The following is a 15,477-nucleotide window of genomic DNA, read 5'->3' as shown; positions in this document are numbered from 1 at the left end:
AATCTATTTTGAGTTAATTTTTTGTGAGCACCATTCTTTATTTGAAAGAAATGTAATGGCAACATCCATAAAAAAGAAGAAGTGTTAAGCAGTAATTTAAAACTTTAAAGATTTGGTCTCATGTAAAAATTCCAAACCTGGAATTACAATCTATTAATTATGCTTCCACATTATTATTAAGTAGCACATTAACAGTTATGAGAGAGTATAATTAGAACATTAGTAGATTTTTTTTAGCATTTATGAAAGAATGTTGCATGGGAGGTAGAATTACAAAGGATGAATAAATATGACTTTCTTCAATTAACTCAGAGTCTAAAGTTGTATGATAAGTCCACAGATTTTTTTTTAATGGCATGGATGGATTTCTCTTTGGTTATGTGGGATTATTTTAAAAACTAATTCTCTAAAAGCACATTCAAAAGCTTTTTTGTTTGCTGTGATAGGCTATGCCATGAAGAGACATAGTGAACTTTTTTTTGATGGTCACAGAGTTGTCATACTTGCTTATAGAAAATGTATTCCTCAATGAACAAGTTTCTTTAAAAACCAACTGACCTTTTACTACTTCTATTTTTCAAGATGAGAAAATCTAAAACAATATACAATGTACCAACCCCAGGCAACCACAGATCTGCTTTCTGTCACTCTAGATTACTTTTCATTTTAAAAAATCTTACATAAATGGAGTTATACAATATGTACTCTTTTTGCGTTGTTTCTTTCATTCAGAAAAATAACTTTAAAATTTGTTCATGTTCAGCATGTTATTTATTTATTTTTGTTACTAACGAGTATTTTATTGTATGGATGCACCATAGTTTGTTTACTCATCCACCTGACGATGGATGTTTGGTTCACTTCCAGTATTTGACTATGACAAATAAAACTGCTATGTACATTCATGTACAAGACTTGGTGTGAATTTTCACTTTAATTTCTCTTAAGTAAATACGTAGGAGTGGAATAATTTAATCATATGGTGTACGTATGTTTAACTTTTTAAGAAACTGCCGAACAGTTCTGCAGACTGGTTTTACCATTTTATATTCTCATCAGCCGTTCACTTCTGGTTCTTCCCTATCTTTGCTAGCACTTGCTTTGTGAGACCTTTTGTGTCAGCCACTCTATTTATGTGTAGCAAGATCTCATAATGGTTCTGGCTTGCATTTCCCTAACGGTTTGTGATGCTGAGCATCTTTTTGAGTTTATTGTCATTCATATATCTTCTTTGGTAAAATGTGTGTTCAAATCTTTTGCCCATTCTTAAATTGTTATTTCTGTTGGTTTGTTTGCTATAATTAAGTTTTAAGAATTCTTTATACAAAATTAGGTTTACTGTGCCATTGTAATATTCCTTTGAGTTAATAAAGTTATTGTAATAATCGTAACCTACATGTCTGTATTCATACAAAAAACTATAAACCTACTTTTGCCTACCCCATATATTCTGGATATATATCCATTATCAAATACATAATGTACAAATATTTCATCATGGTCTGTATTTTTATTTTCATTCTCTTAACAATGTCTTTCCAAGAGCAGACATTATTAAGTTTGATGAAGTTCACTTTATAATTTGTTCTCTATGGATCATGGTTTAGGTCTCATTATCTAAAAAAAAGAAAAATTGGCCTACCCCAAAGTCACAAAGGTTTTCTCCTATGATTTTTTGGTAGTAGTGTTACATTTGTAGATTTTATATGTAGGTTTATGATGCATTTAGAGTTAATTTTATATATCATGTGGATATGGATCAAAGTGGGTTTTGTTTGGTTTTGCATGCACATAACAAATTGTTCCAGCATCTTGACTGTAAAGATGATTTCACCAGTAAATTAACTTTGTACCTTTGTTGAAAATCCATTGCCCATGTATATACAAGTCTATTTCTGAACTCTTTATTCTATTCCATTAATCAATATATCTATCTTTATGCCAATAAAGACATTTTATAATGTCTTAAAATCGTGTTAGTTCTCCAAATATGTTCTTTTTTTTTTTTTTCAAAATTGTTTGGAATATTCTAGAACCTTTGTATTTCTATATTCAAAATCAGCTTGTCAGTTTCTAGTGAAAGGGTTATTGAGATTTGATTGGGATTTCATTGAATTTATAAGTAAAGTTGGGATAAATTGCTATCTTAAAACAAAACCAACCAACCAATAATCAGACAAGGGAAGACATTATTCTCTTTTCAAGTCTTTTAAATTTATTTATTTATATATTTTTTGGTACGTGCCCCTAGTGGAAACCGAACCCAGGACTCTCTGGTCTGCAGGCCAATGCTCCAACCACTGAGCCAAACTGGTCCAAACTGGCCAAGGCTCTTTTGAAGTCTTTAAAACAGATGAGCATATTCTATGTTCTAAGCATTATCAAGATGGTGTTCATAGTTCAGTCAAGGGTAATAGGAGTGAATCTGGTCAAATGATTGCCAGAAGTGGCAGAGATATTGGTGAGGGTAGAAATAGGGGTTTTGAAGATTGAATTTTAGTATGGCTACATATTAGAATTTGGGGTGGGGAAAGAGAATCTTTTTTTTTATTTTTATTTTTATCCTCACCGGAGGACATTTTCCCATTTTTTGTTCAGGTAGAGTGGGAGGGAGAGAGAGGAACAGAGAGAGAGAGAGAGAGAGAGAGAGAGAGAGAGAGAGAGAGAGAGAGAGAAACATCGATGCGAAAGGAACACATCGAGTGGCTGCCACCCGCACAACCGACCAGGGGCGGGGACAAACTGCAACCGAGGTACGCGCCCTTAGCGGGAACCGAACCGGGGTCTCTCAGGACCGCAGGCCAACGCTCTAACCGCTGAGCCAAACCAGCCAGGGCAAGAGAATCTTTTTTTTTGAAAAACTTAAAGCTAAAGAATTGAGGTGAAAATGGATCCTGCAATGTTAACCAATTTAGACCACATTCCAAGAACAATAGATAGTTAATTATGAATTCTAAAGTAGGTAATCTTAATGTGTCTTGACTTTCTTTATAGTCTGTAAATCCCTTTATGGCAGGGTCCATTTTTCTAGGCTTTCAATATCAGCATTTTGTTCAGTGTTGTGCACAAAGTAGGTGCTAAAATATGCTCATTAATGATGATTTGAAAGTCTCATCATTAGATTATGAGAGCACATAGCTAAAAGTAGTCTCCTTTGAGCTCCTGGATATTACATTAAAAGAGAATGTAATATGTACTTCTAAAAATATTTGTGTAATTTTCTCTACATATGAACCTTTGGGAAAGAGTTAGGGTGGCATTAATGGAAAAAAAATCACTGACTTTAAAGTTAGACAGGCCTAAGTTTTTATTTCTACTTGAACATATCTACTTACTATGTAATCTTAGGTTTCATCTGTCTTCATATAATTCATAAAATTGTGAAAATTAGATAGCAAAATGAGTATGGTGAAATACCTAATTCAATAAAAAAAAAAAAGAGTAAGTGTCTGTGTCTTCATATAATTCATAAAATTGTGAAAATTAGATAGCAAAATGAGTATGGTGAAATATCTAATTCAATAAAAAAGAAAAAAAGAGTAAGAGTCTGTATATTCTTAGTCTTTTTTTATTTTTTATTCTCACCTGAGGACATTTTTTGATATTTTGTTCAGATAGAGTGGGAGGGTGAGGAGAGAGAGAGAGAGAGAGAGAGAGAGAAACATTGACGTGAAAGGGACACGTCGAGTGGTTGCCACCCACACGACCCAACCAGGGCCGGGGACAAACTGCAACTGAGGTACGTGCCCTTAGCGGGAACCGAACCCCGGTCTCTCCAGCTGCAAGCCGATGCTCTAACACTGAGCCAAACCAGCCAGGGCCATTGTTAGTCTTTTAAATACCGTTGACCTGTGAACTACATTGTTAGGGGCACCGACACTCTCCCCCAAGCCATACAGTCTAAAATCCACATATAATTTTTGACACCCCTGAAACTTCACTACTAACAACCTTTTTTTGTTGACTGGAAGCCTTACCAATAAAATAAGCAGTTGATCAACACATATTTTGTATGTTGTATTTATTATATACTGTATTTTTACAATAAAGTAAGCTAGAGAAAAGAAAATGTTATTGAGAAAATACATTTACTCTATTTATTGAAAGAAATCTTCATATAACTGTACCCACACAGTTCAAAATTGTGTTTTTTGTTTCATAACCTAATTAAATGCTTTATATTCATGATGACATTAGTTCAAATGATAGAAAATTTTCATTTTTTTTTCTGATTACAAAATAACACATACAACTCAAATTGCAATTTTGTTTCCAAATTTTAATTTTAGTTTATTTCTCCATAGTCAGTAAGTAGTAAAATGTTGAATAAAACTCATGTAGGAATCATATGTAGGAGAAAGGACAATGAATTCAGCCACTAGTGGGTGAGGGAGGAGGAGGGAAGGTTATGTGGCATAAAGCTGTTTGTGTTCTGAATAAAAGCTCTTAGTCAGTGAGAGAACTCACTGATTTTAGCTGACTAAACCCACGGTTCCTTTGGGAATGTTAATGGCAGTGTGGTTAAATTTTGTTTTGAGAACATTTAGTTGAGAAAATTTTAAAGTAATTTGTGCAATTAACAAAATGTATGTGCTAATAGTTTAACATTAGCAGTGAAAATTAGAAGTGGAAAACAGATTATGTGATCATTTCTTCCAGGATCAAAACAACTATTAAATACAGTGTTGTGTGTGTGTTTGAGAGAGAGAGAGAAAGAGGGAGAGAGAATTTCTAATTACTCTACCACCTACACTAAATAAAGCTCTATAAAAAGTATTTTTAGTGAATAAAAGCATAAGCAAGCCTGACCGGTGTGACTCAGTGGTTGAGTGTTGACCCATGCACCAAGAGGTCTCCAGTTAGATTCCTGGTCGGGGCACATGCCCAGGTTGTGGGCCAAATCCCTAGTGGGAGGAATGTAGGAGGCGGCCAATTGATGTTCTCTCTCATTGATGTTTCTATCTCTCTCTCCCTCTCCCTTCCACTCTCTCTAAAATCAATAAAGAAAAGGAAAACAAATAACAAAAAAAACCCCATAAGCAGGATTCATTTATCATGTGGAACTGTGACTGCCAACAAGATTCTACCACCACCATCATCATTAGAAACTGCTTTTTAATCATTTGTATTCCTTATAATGTCAGGGTTCCAGATGGTTGAGTGGGAGATAATAAAGGAGCAATGATGAGCCATGGCATAAATAATAGAACAGCAGCTAATGTAACTTATACCTGAAATACATTTCCCTATTATTCCCTCCTCATCTTTAGATGCCAGCTCAAGATGATCTCAGAGAAGTCTTCCTTAACCCCCCTGTTGTGGATTGAATTGCATCCTCTAAAAATGATATGGTGAAATCCTAAGATTTTAAGAGTTTTGGAGGCAATGAGAGACAGCAAAGATGCTCATATGGCAACAGCTGCAGAGATTGGAGTGATGTAGCTGCAAGCCAAGCATTGCTGGCAACCACCGCAGTTAGGAGAGGCAGAGACTTTTCCCTAGGTCTTTCAGAGGGCTCTGCTAACACTTTGATTTTTACTTCTGGCCTCCAGGACTTCTGGCAAAAAGAGAGAACAGATTCGTGTTGTTTCTAGCCACCCAGTGGTTATTTATTATGGCAGCCATAGGGCACTAATGTTCCCCAGACTATGTCTATTCCCCTTTGATAAGCCTCTATGAGCTTCTATTCCTCTTTCTTAAAGCCCTTTCAAAATTAATGTGAATAAATGAATGTGTTATTAGTTTCACATGTCTTTCGTATCTGCTAGAGTGTAAGCAGGACATTTCTAGGAAAGATATCTTGCATGTTTGTTTACCCCTATACCCTCTGTGCTACTATATTGCCTAAATAATAGGTACTCAGTAAATATTTGTAATGTAAAAGTAAATGTATCTACTATGTAATGCATAATTACATATACATTATAACTGTATATAATTCTGAAGTCCAGTCTGTCAGTTTCTATGTCAGTTAGAAATCTTTTAGTTACATACAGTGGAAAACAGAACTCAAACAGTTAAGACAAACAAATGAACAAAAGAGTTATATTCTTTTATCTTAATAGTCCAGTGGTACAGCCAGCTCAGGGTGAAAACTGAAACAGCCAGCTGTTTAAACAATATGACCGATATCTGGCTTCTCTTTATTCTGCTTCCACTTGTGTGAGATTTATCCTTAGGCGCTAAACTATGGCTTTCCCCTTTTGGTCACAAAACACCTGAGGCAAACCTTGCACCCTTATAGCACCATCTAAATGGAGATTAATTACCATAGTTTATACACATATCATGGGATTTTTTTTCTTTTTAATTGATTCAGAATGAGAAAATTTTCTATTCTTGAACTAAATACAGTACTTAATTCAAAGGCTGGACATGGGGGTCAATCCTATTCCAGCCACATGACTAAAGATTTAGGAAACATGAACTCTCCAATGAAAATCTTAGTATTGTTGGTGGGGAATGGGAGGAATGGATACCAGGATGGCAACCAGTTTATTTGTAACAATTTATTGTAACATTGGTTATAAAGAAATTTCCCAGGATTGGAAATGCTTAGCTATATTCATGAGACATTTTGTATAGTAGAATTAACTAGATGATTGTCAGAATTGGCTTTAAAATAAATGAAAGTATTTGAACAAATGAATGCCAAGTCAGTGTTTTAGATTCAGTTTTAGGGTTCCTACTGAATTAATTTAAACTGTCTCATTATTATTGTGTTTTAGATATTGATGTGAAGAGTATAGTAATGTGATTTTTCATTTCTAAGATTTATATGTCTCTCCTAGCCTACTTAGTATAAAATCATGAACCTAGCAGAAGATGAATTGTTAATGATTATAGTCATCATCATCTTAGAATTGAGTCTCAAATTTTAATAGACATTGTTTGAATGATTTACAAACATAATTCTATCACTTAAACTCTTAAAAAGGACTGATGATATAAAAATATTGATAAAACTAAAAAGCACTGTGTACATTTGCTATATATATATAACAATATATTGCTTAATATTGATAAGTAAGAAATTTAGTCTATTAAATAGATTATTTGACCCAGATCTGAACATTGGAAACTTTTGACTTATATAAAAGATTGTAGTAGACAGTTATCTTAGGTCCATGATAAACATTTATATGCAAAAGTATGATAGAAGCTAACATTTATTACTTATACATGTATACAAAATACATATGCAAAAAATCCCATAGCTCATGTACCAATAGTGCACAAGATGCTATAATCTGCTAAAATGTTTATTGATGTATGCTTTGATATATATGGATGCTTTGTTCATGTTTTAGAGAGAAGCAAACAGGCAGAATGTATATGCATACACAGTACCTTTCTAGGAAAAGAGAGAAAGGAGTCTTAATTTGGCAGGCTTGAGCACTCTGTCTCTAAAGACAGTTCTCAATGTTGGGGGTATTGATAGACTTCCCTACAACTTCAATGAAATATGTTTAAGAACATCTAATGATCTATTATTTTATGCACACTGAATAGATTTTTCTAATTAACTTCCTAAATGCCTGATTTATAGAAAAAGATTGGTCCTGGCTAATGGGCAGAAGTATTGATGTGTATTCTAATTTAAATTAATAAACTAATGTCTGGTTTTCTAAACAGTGTCTTGTGAGTTTGACAAATTTGCATCTTACTAGTTCAGGGAGAACTGATGAAACTACATTCCTAGAACAGCCCAGCTGGGTCCAAACATGGCACTATGTGGCTGCTCCACAGTGTGGATCATCTGAGAGGGACTGCCTGAGTATTTGCTGCCTCCTTCTTTAGTTGAAGTGTGGGGTAATTAATGTAAGAGAGGGTAACAGGAGGGAAAGGGCAATTGTCACTTTATAAGGAAAACTAAAGAAGGAAATACATTATAGACAAATTCAGACAGTGTTCATGATTCCAGTAGGACTAGATAAATGAAGCATAGAATGCAGCTAGATTCTCATATCTGCATTCAGTCTGTTGCTCTTGGTTGTTTTGGTTGTAGTATATGATAAATATTTAGAAAAGTGACCAGTATTTTAATAGCTTTCTCAGGGAGTAGTAATATTCAGATATTACACCAGAAGTTGACAATTAGTAGTTTCTTAGAGGTTAGTTGCAATGTGCTCTCTGACATAATATCAGGGAAGATACATTAAAATCCATTGGTCAGTTTTTGCATTTTGGAAAGACATTTTACCCATGCAGAATTTTATAACATCATGCACTGGTCATTGGAGTGCTGCAAATCTAAATGTTGACACATTTCATTATACTATATCTTAAAAAGCACATATGTTATATCACCACTTATGTTATAAAAAAAAAAAATCATCCCTGGCCAGTTTTGCTCAGTGGTTAGAGTGTCAGCCCCAGACCAAGTCAAGGGCACATACCTCGGTTTCGGTTCTGTCCTGGCCCTTGTCAGGGTGGTGCGGGAGGCAACCAGTCGATGTGTCTCTTTTGCATCCATGTTTCTCTCTCTCTCTCTCTCTCTCCTTTCTTCTCTCCCTTCCTCCCTCCCTTCCTCCCTCCCAATCTGTCTGAAAGTAAATGCCAAAATATCCTTGGGTAAGAATTAAAAAAAAAAAAAAAATCATTAAGTATTGTAAAGCTGAACAACTCATGATGGCAGATTGTTTTCCAAAGTTTGAATTTTCCCTTAAAAGCAAAATGTTGTCATCAGAACAAAATCTGTTGCTTTCCTGAAAATGAGAGATTCACCTTTATTTATGTTTTTAAAAGTATGCTAAATACTCTAATCTGAATAACTGTAGTGTGTCTGCTCATTTTTCTTACAGGAGAAAATAGTGCTTCATAAAAAAATTCAGTTAGTTCCGCTTACAACTCAATCACACAAGTGCTGTTTCTCAAAACAGCCATCAAACTCTGGAATGCAAAGGAAGTGCTTTATGTGAGCTTTCCATGTTGGCATCCAGAACATTAAAAGCACATGTATTCAAGATTTGAGATGTTGTAAAGTTAACTTCTTCTTTTTTTAAAAAAAATTTATTAATTTATTTTTGTTACAGATATTTCTCCTTTTTCCCCCACTGACACCCTCTCCGGATCCCCCCACTGCCCCATCCCCTTTTTTTGTTTTTTTATCCTCACCTGAGGACATTTCTCCACTTTTTGTTCAGGTAGAGTGGGAGGGAGAGAAAGGAAGAGAGAGAGAGAAACATCGACGGGAAAGGGACACATCGACTGGCTGCCACCCACATGACCCTCCAGGGCCGGGGACAAACTGCAACTGAGGTATGCGCCCTTAGCAGGAACCGAACCCGGGTCTCTCTGGACCTCGGGCCGATGCTCTAACTGCTGAGCCAAACCATCCAGGGCCCCTTTTTCTTTTTTTAATCCTCACCCAATGATATGTGTTTGATTTTTTAGAGAGAGGAAAAGAGAGAGAGAGAGAGAGAGAGAGAGAGAGAGGAAGAAACATTGATTAGTTGCCTCCAGCATGCATCCCCCTGACTGGGGATCAAACCTGAAACCTAGGTATGTGCCTGACTGAGAATTGAACCCATCACCTTTTGGTGTATGAGACAATACTCCAACCAACTGAGTCACACTGGCCAGGGCCATTTTTTTCCCTCTTAAGTAGCATTTTTGAGTGAATGTCTACTGTGAATGCAGATCTGACTATACAGATGCAGTTTAGTGCCCCTGCCTCGGATCATGCTAAGGTGCCAGCACTCTTACTCACAACTGTTTCTGTACAGTCTGTGCAGATATCAACACAATTTAAAAAAACCAACATTTTAGAATTATTAGAAAAATAATTTTGACTGCATGGGCTACCTGAAAGGTTGAGATTTTTAAAAAGAGAATATTGCAGATATATTTGAAATTCTTATCTGCTCTGATCTAAAACTCATTTGCCATCCTTCCTTACTAGAGATGACCACTGTCCTCAAGTGGGTATGTATTCTTCTCATTGTGCTTATATACTTTCACTACATGTACAGATATTGGCCAACAATATATACCACTTAAGGTAATTTCAAACATTATCTAAATTATGTATTTTATATCATGTAATATGTGTTATTATGCAACCCACTTTTCTCCTGTCAATAAGATATCTTTAGTTTTAGCCATATTGGTAATTTAAAGTTTGTACAATATTCCACTGTACAAATACTTTAATTTATAACTATATATAAATAAAAATATATACAATATTTATCTAGTTTCATGCACCTATCAGTATACAATGTGTAGTTTCCAAGATTTTGGTAATACCAACACTGCTAAATTTAACACCCACAATACATATCTCTTCTTGTACAGATTTTCTTATTGTTATTTATTTAAAAGACGTCCTGAGCTATGCACACACATACACAAAAGAATGTAATGTAAGACGATGAACTTAACTTACTTTATTGATGTTATAAATCTATATATTTAATGATTGGATACTCTATGGAGTAAGCTTTTCTGGTTTTAGTTTTTCCTCTTCTTTTTGTTTTGTTTTGTGTGTTTTTTTGTTTGTTTTGTTTTGTTTTTTTAAGAGAGAGCATTCTTCTTTGGGAAGAGAGCACTGCACTTAGACAAAGGCAGTCCAGTGGGCATCTTACACGTTATGCTCAGAAAGATACACAAGCTGTTTTTCTAACAAAGATCAGATGGAACATGGATTTCTCTGGGAAGCCTACCTACCTGACCTCATCAATCTGAGGGCTCAGGACACTCCCAACCAGCAACTTGAATGCACCTGTGGTTCGCTAGAGATAAAGCCCCTACAAGTGCCTTCTTGTTTTTTGTTTTGTTTTGTTTTTTATAAAAACATTTTCTTCAGATTTTTTGAAGTCTTCACTTGTTACTTTCATTTCCAGTTATCCCAAGAACATCAGCCCAGCTTCTGTACAGTTTGCTTGATGTCAGCAGCAGAGAAGTCACAGTAAGCCTTGATCAAGTTGCCCATGGTTACATCATCGACCAGCATCAGTCATCCTGTGTGTGTGAATTTGAAAGATGCTCAGTCTTTTCATCTGGCAGGGGAACTCGATCTTCCTGGGAACCAGGTGGTAATTTGTAATATTACTTCTATGAGAAAAATTATATTTCAAATTTTAAGCAAAACAAAATCAAAGGACAAAGTTTTGGACCATAATGTGCTTTTCTAAAAAACAAATTCTTACTTGAGAACTTAATAATAACATGATAATAAAGAACAATCTTTAGAAATAACATTAACATGTGGCACATTCATCTCTAAGAACTTGTACTCAGCACAGATAAGTGCAAAGAGAATCCCATTTTCTCATATGTAAGAGAATCAAAGAAAGAAGATGGGAACTACTTTTCACTAGAGCCTATAATCATTGTTCCAATTTCTGAGGGCTGGAGGGTAAACTACAGAACTGTTGAATAATGGAAATTCATTATCATGACTTAAAGGAAAGAAGTTACTTTCTCATAAATTCCCATAATTTGTTTTTTTCAAGCTATCTAGTAATAAATTTCTATTGGTTTACAGATTGAGTAGGAACACCTTTTTCACAAATGGACAGGGCAACCTGCAGCTTTTATCTGTCTTCATTGATCTGAAGCTTATGTGCATCTGAAATTTAGATTTCCTTTTTGACCCCAAAGCAGGTAGGTAAGTATTAAATTCTATATTCAATGGCTAAAAAGGCATAACCTTTTCTAATGGCTAGTTTCATTTAGTCACAAAGGTACTGTTTCTGCCTTTGTTAAGAAAGACCTAAGTGGAATTGTCACTATGTAAGGAAAACCTGAGCTACTGAATTGAATTTAATCTAATAAAAAAAAAAGTTAACTGCTTCTTATTAACAGAATATTCTTGTTAAAAATTCTCATACACTTGAGAGAAAAGACTTGTCATGCTCATAAGCCGAGAGATGGCAAATTATTATGTTTGTGATTTATTTATTCTCCGTAAAAGATATGTGATGTCAATGGGAGCTTTTAGGAGGCAATTAAATTCATTAGTTCTTATAATACACAATTCTGAACCTCTTAACACTCAAATTAGAGTCTTTAGCTGTAATACCTTTAAAAAAATCTAATAACTTGGTTTATGATTAGTTTCTAATCACTGGTCTAAAGCTATACAAACTTCTCAAAGCTATTTATGATTACATTCTGCAAAATTTATTTAAAAGGAAGAGATAAAAGCCTGCCTAATCCCATTAAAATATAAAAGTTTGTAAAGTAAATGTAACTTTTTGAAGATTACTGACAACTGGAATAAAAAACTCACAGGATGAAGTCAAAAGATTTAAGTAAAAATGTAACTTTTTAAACATTTTTTACCCTGAGTAGTCAAGAAATTTATACCTAACTGCATATTGTAGCATAGTTTTAGATAGAAAATGACTAATAAAATAAAGAGTACTGTATCAATAAGATTTAGCTGTTCTCAAACTATGATATTAAAATTTATATTAAGGATCAAAATATTACAGGTCATAAGCAAAAGCATAGAATGGGAAGGCACACATAAACAGAGTCTCTTAACACCACAAACTTCCTCTGGGTCTTTCAAAGTCTTCCTTCCCATGGCCTAGGAATTAAAATAAGTGGATAACTTAAAATTACATGAAAATAGCTATGCAAATTATAACATATAATTTGTGGTTTTGTTCTGTAGTGATGCAAAAATCAGTAATAGCTATTAAGTCTGAAAATAAAATCACAGAAAGTTATGAATGCCTTTTTCTGGAAAGATCAACTCCTGGCAAATGCTTAGAAAAGTGTCTGGCGCATATGAAAGTTCTTGCTGTTGTTATCTATGTATTTAAATATGGTCTGTAAGTTTTATTTTAAAAAAGGGTAACCTCTTCAGGAGAGAAATAGAAAGTGCTGGCAAAAGGAAGGCAGATGGCCCTGGCCGGTTTGGCTCAGCAGTTGGAACGTCAGCCTGCGAACCAGAGAGTCCAGTGTTTGCTTCCTGCTAAGGCATGTACCTCGGTTGCAGTTCATCCCCAGCCCCTGTTGGGGTCTTGCAGGTGGCGGCCACTCGATGTGTCTTTCTCACATCGATGTTTCTCTTTCCCTCCCTCTCTATCTGAAGATAAATGCAAACAAACAAACAAACAAACAAAAAAACACCAAAATCAAAACCAAAACAAAACAACAAAAGAAGGCAGACAAGTAAAGTAAGAAAAAAGACCTTTGATTATGATGGATTTAGGTGGCCATGACAAAGTGGCCTAGTTTAGGCATCAGTCATGGTGTTGATCACCAGGGTGAATTTAACTGGTCTGGATATAGGTATCTTACTCACAGGGATCTACTTTTATTTTAGGAACTAGAAAAAAAAAAATCAGGCACAATTCCATTTTCTAGGCCTTATTTCTGGACTGCCCCTCCATGCGTTTTACTAAAGATGTCCCTATGAGGAAGCTTTCAGTTTTCCAGGGCTACTCTAACTTTGGTCCAATGTTCAGATTTAGTTTTGGAGGCTCAAATGTGTCTTGTATCTGTCTTGTCCATAGGCATAAGTCACATTCTCTAAATCAGTTTTATCAAAACTAAAAAAAATACTTCTTATTTTTCCACTTGCTTTCTCATTTTTCTTCTTACATAGCTGGTTCAGAATTTGGGAAAAAACTTTAAAGATGAAATTTGTTGAGCCCTCTCAGACCCTAAGTTATATTCTTCTCTATTCTTTGTTTTTTAATCTTTGTTGTTGAAAGTATTACAGATGTCTCCCACTTTTTCCCCAGTTGACCCCCCTCTTCACCACTTCTACCCCACTCCTGCTTTTTCCAAACTATTGTCTGTGTCCACTGGTTATGCATACATGTTTTTTGGTTTATCTCTTCCTGTCCCATCCCCCTTCTCTCTGAGGTTTGTCAGTCTGTTCCCTACTTCCATGTCTCTGGATCTATTTTGATTGACAGCTTATTTTGTTCATGATATTGCATAAATAAGAGAGATCATGTACTTGTCTTTCTCTGACTGGCTTATTTTGCTCAGCATATTGCTCTCTAGGTCCCTGCATGCCATCTCAAAGGGTAAGAGATCTCTCTTTCTTTCACTTGCATGGTATTTCTTTGTGTAAATGTATCACAGCTTTTGTATCCACTCATCTATTGATGGACACATGGGTTGTTTCCAAATCTTAGCTATTGTAGATAGTGCTGCTATGAACATGGGGTGCATATATTCTGTCAGATTGATGTTTCAGGTTTCTTAGGATATATTCCTAGAAGTGGACTAACTGGGTCAAATGGCAGTTCAACTTTTAATTTTTTGAGGTAACACTATCATTTTTATAGTGTCTGCACCAGTCTGTGTTCCCACCAGCAGCATACTATAGTCCTCTTTTCTCCATTATTTAATACAAACATTAAAATAACAAGGAGGCATAATTTCTAGACAGAGATTTCATTCAAGAAATTTGCAAACATTGTATGTTACTCCTTTTTTTGCCAGAGAGAGGCACCGAGATTTTACTATACTTAAGAATTTAACAGACAGAAGTCACACTTGACCAATCCCGGTGGATTCCAGGGAGGGCATATATACCATTAATCATTTTGTAAGAGTTAGAATTTCTAGCATATAAAGGGAAATATGAACATAACCTTTATTTGAAGTGACGATCTGTCCAGATTGAGTAAGTACATTCTTTAGGCACAGGTATGCCTACTTCATGTACCTGGTAGATCCAACAAATAAATTGTGTACTTAAAGCAGATGGCAGTAAAGAGGACATGCTGGGGTTCAGACCTGGGAAAGATAGAACTTTTCTTGAAGAAATCAGAAGTAGTTTCTTCTTCTGCTATATGCTGAGAAGAACGAATAAGACTGTTTAATTAACACCAGTTGAGAATAGGCTGGTAACAGATGGAGGGCAAACTTGTAGATCCAACTACTTATGTTATTTTCTAACTTGTCATATGTAAGTTCTTCCTCTATTCAAGGACTACCTCATGTTTTACTTCCTCAGTGAAATTTTCTGTCCACCAAGCAATCAAGAGGACTATTTCTCTGTCAGCCAAATCAAATTTTCTTATGACACTCATTACTTTCTTTCTTGGATTATTTGAAGGAACTAGTTATCAAATGGTTAATGCATGGGGTCTGAGGATGCCCGGCACATAGCAGCGACCTCTTTTCTACCTGAGTTTTGAACAAAATGAGAAATAAAAATCTAGCAGATGAAAATAAAATTGCCTCTTAATTACTGATACGGCAAAAATGTGCTTTCTGACATTACTTACTCACCTTGTCACCAACGATGCTGCCCCTGTAAAATTTATGGTGTGAAGAAGACTCCATTCTGTGCTTCTTGTAAGCAGCTGACTTCCAAGTGAAAGTGTAAGAAAGGAGGTGGGCTTTGAACACCCAATTCCTCTCTCACACTCACTGCCAGGTAACGCATTTCAATTTGTGGGAAAGGCTAGGGAATGAGGCAAGTGATGAGGAAAATATAGCGGTAGTCCTTCCTCATGAAAACCACACGAGTTATATATAAATATATACCTAACA

General features: G+C 35.2%; 1 pseudogene; it reads right to left on the bottom strand.

The window, feature by feature from the left end:
- LOC118619268 overlaps positions 1-15,267 on the bottom strand; it is a 47,440-nt pseudogene extending 32,173 nt beyond the window's left edge.
- Positions 15,268-15,477: the final 210 nt, after the last annotated feature.

Source organism: Molossus molossus, unplaced genomic scaffold (assembly GCF_014108415.1).
Source record: "Molossus molossus isolate mMolMol1 unplaced genomic scaffold, mMolMol1.p scaffold_m16_p_6, whole genome shotgun sequence".
Classification (NCBI taxonomy): Eukaryota; Metazoa; Chordata; class Mammalia; order Chiroptera; family Molossidae; genus Molossus; species Molossus molossus.
This window is presented reverse-complemented; position numbering and strand designations above follow the sequence as displayed.